This window comes from Schistocerca serialis, chromosome 12, assembly GCF_023864345.2.
Source record: "Schistocerca serialis cubense isolate TAMUIC-IGC-003099 chromosome 12, iqSchSeri2.2, whole genome shotgun sequence".
In the NCBI taxonomy this organism is placed as follows: domain Eukaryota; kingdom Metazoa; phylum Arthropoda; class Insecta; order Orthoptera; family Acrididae; genus Schistocerca; species Schistocerca serialis.
Genome location: NC_064649.1, coordinates 142,912,459 through 142,919,903, shown reverse-complemented (window position 1 = coordinate 142,919,903; position 7,445 = coordinate 142,912,459). Strand labels below are relative to the sequence as shown.

The 7,445-nt window shown below is 45.7% G+C and overlaps 1 non-coding gene across 1 annotated transcript; it reads left to right on the top strand.

Annotated features, from left to right (window-relative positions):
* Window positions 1-3,313: 3,313 nt before the first annotated feature.
* Trnas-cga (transfer RNA serine (anticodon CGA)) lies at window positions 3,314-3,388 on the top strand. The gene has a single exon. It is a non-coding gene; the product is annotated as a tRNA-Ser (tRNA).
* The last annotated feature ends 4,057 nt before the right edge of the window (window positions 3,389-7,445 follow it).

Here is a 7,445-nt window from a genome sequence, read left to right as displayed (position 1 = left end):
GGAGATTCCAATTTACCAGATATAGACTGGGACACTCAGATGTTTAGGACGGGTGGTAGGCACAGAGCATCGAGTGACATTATACTGACTGCACTATCCGAAAATTACCTCGAGCAATTAAACAGAGAACCGACTCCTGGAGATAACATCTTGGACATACTGATAACAAACAGACCCGAACTTTTAGACTCTGTAAGCGCAGAACAGGGAATCAGTGATCATAAGGCCGTTGCAGCATCCCTGAATATGGAAGTTAATAGGAATATAAAAAAAGGGATGAAGGTTTATCTGTTTAGCAAGAGTAATAGAAGGCAGATTTCAGACTACCTAACAGACCAAAACGAAAATTTCTGTTCCGACACTGACAATGTTGAGTGTTTATGGAACAAGTTCAAGGCAATCGTAAAATGCGTTTTAGACAGGTACGTGCCGAGTAAAACTGTGAGGGACTGGAAAAACCCACCGTGGTTCAACAAAAAAGTTAGGAAACTACTGCGAAAGCAAAGAGAGCTTCACTGCAAGTTTAAACGCAGCCAAAACCTCTCAGACAAACAGAAGCTAAACGATGTCAAAGTTAGCGTAAGGAGGGCTATGCGTGAAGCGTTCAGTGAGTTCGAAAGCAAAATTCTATGTACCGACTTGACAGAAAATCCAAGGAAGTTCTGGTCTAACGTTAAATAAGTAAGTAGCTCGAAACAGCATATCCAGACACTCCCGGATGATGATGGCATTGAAACAGAGGATGACACGCGTAAAGCTGAAATACTAAACACCTTTTCCAAAGCTGTTTCACAGAGGAAGACCGCACTGAAGTTCCTTCTCTAAATCCTCGCACAAACGAAAAAATGGCTGACATCGAAATAAGTGTCCAAGGAATAGAAAAGCAACTGGAATCACTCAACAGAGGAAAGTCCACTGGACCTGACGGGATACCCATTCGATTCTACACAGACTACGCGAAAGAACTTGCGCCCCTTCTAACAGCCGTGTACCGCAAGTCTCTAGGGGAACGGAAGGTTCCAAATGATTGGAAAAGAGCACAGGTAGGTCCAGTTTCCAAGAAGGGTCGTCGAGCAGATGCGCAGAACTATAGACCTATATCTCTGACGTCGATCTGTTGTAGAATTTTAGAACATGTTTTTTGCTCGCGTGTCGTTTCTGGAAACCCAAAATAAACAGCGATCATGTGAGACCTAACTGGCTTTATTTGTTCATGAGATCCAGAAAATATTAGATACAGGCTCCCAGGTAGATGCTATTTTCCTTGCCTTCCGGAAGGCGTTCGATACAAGTTCCGCACTGTCGCCTGATAAACAAAGTAAGAGCCTAGGAATATGACACCAGCTGTGTGGCTGTATTGAAGAGTTTTTAGCAAACAGAACACAGTATGTTGTTCTCAATGGAGAGACGTCTACAGACGTTAAAGTAACCTCTGGCGTGCTACAAGGGAGTGTTATGGGACCATTGCTTTTCACTATATATATAAATGACGTAGTAGATAGTGTCGGGATTTCAATGCGGCTTTTCGCGGATGATGCTGTAGTATACAGAGAAGTTGCAGCATTAGAAAATTGCAGCGAAGTGCAGGAAGATGTGCAGCGGATAGGCACTTGGTGCAGGGAGTGGCAAGTGACCCTTAACAAATGTAATGTATTGCGAATACATAGAAAGAAGGATCCTTTATTGTGTGATTATATGATAGCGGAACAAACACTGGTAGCAGTTACTTCTGTAAAATATCTGGGATTATGCGTGCGGAACGATTTGAAGTGGAATGATGATATAAAATTAATTGTTGGTAAGGCGGGTGCCAGGTTGAGATTCATTGGGAGAGTCCTTAGAAAATGTAGTCCATCGAGAAAGGAGATGGCTTACAAAACACTCGTTCGACCTGTACTTGAGTATTGCTCATCAGTGTGGGATCCGTACCAGATCAGGTTGACAGAGGAGATAGAGAAGATCCAAAGAAGAGCGGCGCGTTTCGTCACAGGGTTATTTGGTAAGCGTGATAGCGTTACGGAGATATTTAGCAAACTCAAGTGGCAGAGTCTGCAAGAGAGGCGCTCTGCATCGCGGTGTAGCTTGCTGTCCAGGTTTCGAGAGGATGCGTTTCTGGATGACGTATCGAATATATTGCTTCCCCCTACTTATACCTCCCGAGGAGGTCACGAATGCAAAATTAGAGAGATTCGAGCGCGCACGGAGGCTTTCCGGCAAACCATACTCGACTGGAACAGAAAAGGGAGGTAATGACGGTGGCACGTAAAGTACCCTCCGCCACACACCGTTGGGTGGCTTGTGGAGTATAAATGTAGATGCAGATGTAGATTCTCACACCCGTAGTAGACGACATTCTGGACGCCCACGCAGCACAGACGCTCGCCAGGCTCGTAGTACTGTAACGGCAGCAGTGGCAAATCGTACAGCTACCACTACACAGATAAGACAGCTTGTGAGCCCAGACGTGTCAACACGAACCCCACCTCTAGCCCATCTTATACTCACGCCACAGCAGAGACGTACACGTCTCGATTGGTGGCGTCAGAAGATCACTCGGAATATAGAATGCCGTGCTGCAGTCTTCAACGGTGAAAGCAGATTCTGCCTGCACGCAAATCGTTTGATCGTACAACACAGACCTGGTAAGTGCTGTGTTGTAGAGTGCATTCGTCCGAGACACACCGGCCCCATCCGAGGCATTATGATTTGGGGAGCTGTATACTGCAACTGTGGCTCACCTTTGCTGTTTCTGCAGGAGACACCAACCAGCGCTCCGTACACGCAGAGTGTTGTAGGAACCATTCTTGCAACAGGAAGGCGATGTCTTGTTCCAACAGGATAATGCTCGCCCACACGCTTCCCTGGAACTCAGCGTGCTCTGCAAGACGTGCAACATGAAACTTCCTGGCAGATCAAAACTGTATGCTGGACCGAGACTCGAACTCGGGACCTTTGCCTTTCGTGGGCAAGTGCTCTAGCGACTGAGCTACCCAAGCACGATTCACTCCCCGTCCACACAGCTTTACTTCTGCCAGTACCTCGTCTTCTACCTTCCAAACTTTACAGTAGCTCTCCTGCGAACCTTGCAGAACTAGCACTCCTGAATGAAAGGATATTGTGGAGACACAGCTTAGCCACATCCCGGTGGATATTTCCAGACTGAGATTTCCACTCTGCAGCGGAGTGTACGCTGATATGAAACTTCCTGGTAGATTAAAACTGTGTGCTGGGGCGAGACTCGAACTCGGGACCTTTGCCTTTCGCGGGCAAGTAGTAAAGCAGAAGTAAAGCTGTGAGGACGGAGCGTTAGTCGTGCTTGGGTAGCTCAGTCGGTAGAGCACTTGCCCCCGAAAGGCAAAGGTCCCGAGTTCGAGTCTCGGTCCGGCACAAGGTTTTAATCTGCCAGGAAGTTTCATATCAGCGCACACTCTGCTGCAGAGTGGAAATATCATTCTGAAGACGTGCAACAAATTCCCTGGCGACCAAGATCGAACAGGTGTGGGATATTGACCCGTTCTGCGGCTCGCGTTGGTGCTGTTTGTAGGTTTCCGCCCTCTGTTGGAGGCACGGTTGAGCTTGTTTGTCTTCTTCTCGTCTTAACTGGCGCCACTCGTTTCGCAAGCGTTGTCTGTCCGCTAGTGGCAGCAGCGGCGGTTATCGATATGTAGTAACTGTTGCCCTATCTTTGGGGCGACGTTGTGGTTTTTTCCATGTCATGTGAGTGAGGCAGTTCGGTTGGCGACTCAGGAGGAGCCAGGTCCGCGCAGTGCGAGAACACGCCGGGACCGCTGGCGGAACGCGGGGACTGCCGGATGGAAGGCCTGTGGTCACCAGGGTGCACGACCTCGTCGTAAACCGGATCCAGCAAGCTTTAAGATGAGTGCATTTCAAATCCAAGTAGAGCAGAGTCAGTCACCCGTGTGGGCCCCGTAGTACGTTTGTGATGGTGTGACAGATTACCGTCGCGCCGTCGTGTGCAGTTTGGGGGATCTGCTTACCGCTTAGTATTTGAAGACCCTACTGCTGAGGGAATTAGATTAGGAAACGAGACACTTAAAGTAGTAAAGGAGTTTTGATATTTGGGGAACAAAATAACTGATGATGGTCGAAGTAGTGAGGATATAAAATGTAGACTGGCAATGGCAAGCAAAGCGTTTCTGAAGAAGAGGAATTTGTTAACATCGAGTATTGTTTTAAGTGTCAGGAAGTCGTTTCTGAAAGTATTTGTATGGAGGATAGCCATGTATGGAAGTGAAACATGGACGATAAATAGTTTGGACAAGAAGAGAATAGAAGCTTTCGAAATGTGTGGTGCTACAGAAGAATGCTGAAGATTAGATGGGTAGATCACATAACTAAAGAGGACGTATTGAATAGAATTGGGGAGAAGAGGAGTTTGTTGTACAACTTGACTAGAAGAAGGGATCGGTTGGTAGGACATGTTCTGAGGCATCATGGGATCACCAATTTAGTATTGGATGGCAGCGTGGAGGGTAAAAATCGTAGAGGGCGACCAAGAGATGAATACACTAGACAGATTCAGAAGGATGTAGGCTGCAGTAGGTACTGGGAGATGAAGAAGCTTGCACAGGATAGAGTAGCATGGAGAGCTGCATCAAACCAGTCTCGGTACTGAAGACCACAACAACAACAACTGTGTTAAAGGCACTTGGCTCAGTGATTAGGCAGTGTGGTTACTCAACTGTGAATTAATAAAGCAGCGAAGAGATTTGTTTCATTCTGCCAGCCGTCGTCAGAGTTGTCACAGTGAGTTCAGTGTGCATTTGTGTGCCTAATGAATTTGATGCCACTCATTTGGTACTTGGTTTTGGCTCGCATAGCGATTGTTTCCGCATGGACGTGTGGTTGCTGATTCTGCTTGGTTACGTTTCCATTTTGCCTCTCACACAAATCGGATCGGGTTGTAGTTACTGTTAGATTGTCTGGTGTTCTGTCCTGTGACTTGTTTGTTCAGACTTTCGGGTTTGTGGAATCGGACGGAAATCTGGCAGTGATACTTTTCTCGTTCCGGGCGCTCTAAACATAGTATTCTGAGGACGTAGTGTAGACCGCCGGTTCCGGCTTTGGCGTATTGTTCCACCGTTCCATTTGGTTTCAAAATGGTTCAAATGACTTTGAGAACCATGGGACTTAACTTCTAAGGTCATCAGTCCCATAGAACTTAGAACTGCTTAAACCTAACTAACCTAAGGACATCACACACATACACGCCCGAGGCAGGATTCGAGCCTTCGACCGTAGCAGTCGCGCGGTTCCAGACTGAATCGCCTAGAACCATTCGGCCACCCCGGCCGGTGCATTTGGTTTATTGGACGTCAGGTAGCTTCAGCGAGATTGCCATTAGTCATTCGTCAGACTGCCACTAGTCTGAGTTACCATCTTGTGAAGTAAATGCAACTCTTGGCTGCCTATCTCATCTCTCGCGAAAGTGTTTGTTGCCGGACCTTCTCAGAGGACGAGTCCTGGAGCGCCGTCTGGATTAATTGCTTGTTTTTTTTTTTTTAATTAACTTTTGCTATTGGATTTGCTGTTTTACAGAAGGTTTGAAATTTTTTTAAATATTATTGGCATTCCTGGCGGGTAAGACCTTCACCCGTGATTGTGGTCTTTTGCCTTAAAATTCTAACTTGTATTTGTGTTTTAGCAGTAAGCCTTAAAACCGCATTTACTGCCATTCCTGGCGTCTGATATCTTCTGGTGTGTTTGTGGCCACTTTCCTTTTAATATTTCAATACCTGCAAGTTGTAATTGCAGCGAGTTCTTAAACGTTCTTAATTTATTGCCATTCTTGGCGTGTAAGGCCTTCAGCCGTGATCACAGTGGCTTGTTTTTTTTTTATTTATTTTTCTGTATCTGTTTTTTATGGTGATTTGTTAAATTGTAACGCATTGAAAACGCTATTATTTGCACAGTTGTTTATTCCTTCATTAATAACGTGTGTTATTTTTTATTTATTGTTGAGTGTGCAATTACTGTTTTAAAAATAAATGTTTGTAACTGTAAATGGCAACCAATAGCAACTGATTACGGCCCCATCCATAATCGTAACCGAACCCTTCCTTCCCTTGACTACCAGGTTTCAGGTATGATGGGACGAGAAGTGACTCCTGCGACTCGTCAACCGACAGCTCTTACAGAACTCCGTCTGCAGATCGAGCAGCCGCTGCGTAACGTGTCCCAGGACAGCATTCGGCACCTGCAAAATCGGCGGCTGCATTGTCGCCTGCGGGGGTGTTTTATCATCGGTCAATACCTGGTATCTCAGAACCTTCTGTGCTATTGATCTGTAAATGTAACCATTTCATGTAACCATATGTACCGTTGCAACAATAAATCTTGAATGAATTGAATACCTCTAAAAGGGCGTACTATTTTTTTCCGGCCGTGTACGTAAGAATGATTCTAGAGCATGTATGAGAATTACTTTTAAAAAATACCTGAAAAACAAAAATAAAAGAAAAATTTTCCCGTATTGTAGTGTGTGACTTCTTGACTGGCCATATGTTTGCGTTCTGCATATTCCATATACGTAACATATACAGGGTGAAAAGTATTTAAACCGACAAACAAATATTTTTCCCTAATGCCATTTTTTCCTATGAGGATTATTTAACCCGGTGGAGGCCGTATTACGCTCTTAAGTTGTTAGAGGTCGTATTACGATCTACAGTTGTAGGCAACTGCTGTCCACCAGTGTAGTAGTGCATTGTCTCTGTTTACTGATGGAGCGATACACCTGGAGTGAGTACACTGATATGGTTGGTGCGTACTGCGTAGCGCACCACAACGGACGAGCTGCACAGCGGGTTTATCGACAACAATATCCTAATCGCCGTATCCCGCATCATACGACCTTTGCTGCTGTGTACCAACGTCTGCGTGAGGCCGGGTCATTTAACGGTTTACCTGGACAGGGACGCCGTCGCACGGTAAGAGAGCTGCAATTTGAGAAAGCTGTCTTGCAGCATGTGGAGCGGGATTCTTCAATCAGCACTCGTGCATTTGCACGTCACATGGGGACGAATCAGACGAATATAAGAACAGTCCTTCGAGAGGAATTGTTACGTCCATTTCACTTACATCGTGTCCACAACCTGCAACCAGTTAATTATCCACCCACAGCACAGTTTTCGCAGTGGTATCTGGAACAGTGTGAAATGCATCCTACAGTTCCATCCTCTGTGTTGTTTACCGATGAAGCAACATTCGGGCGTGATGGAGTCTTCAACATGCGCTATTCGCATGTTTGGAGTGAGGATAACCCACATGTCACAGTTATTAGTGTGGTTCTTCGTTAATGTGTGGGTCAGTGTTGTTGGGGACTGTTTAATTGGGCCGTATCTGCTACCTAGTTGTTGTCTCTCGGTCATAAAAAAATGGAAAAGTGTTTGTTGGTTTAATTAATTTGCCGCCAGAGAAATCTT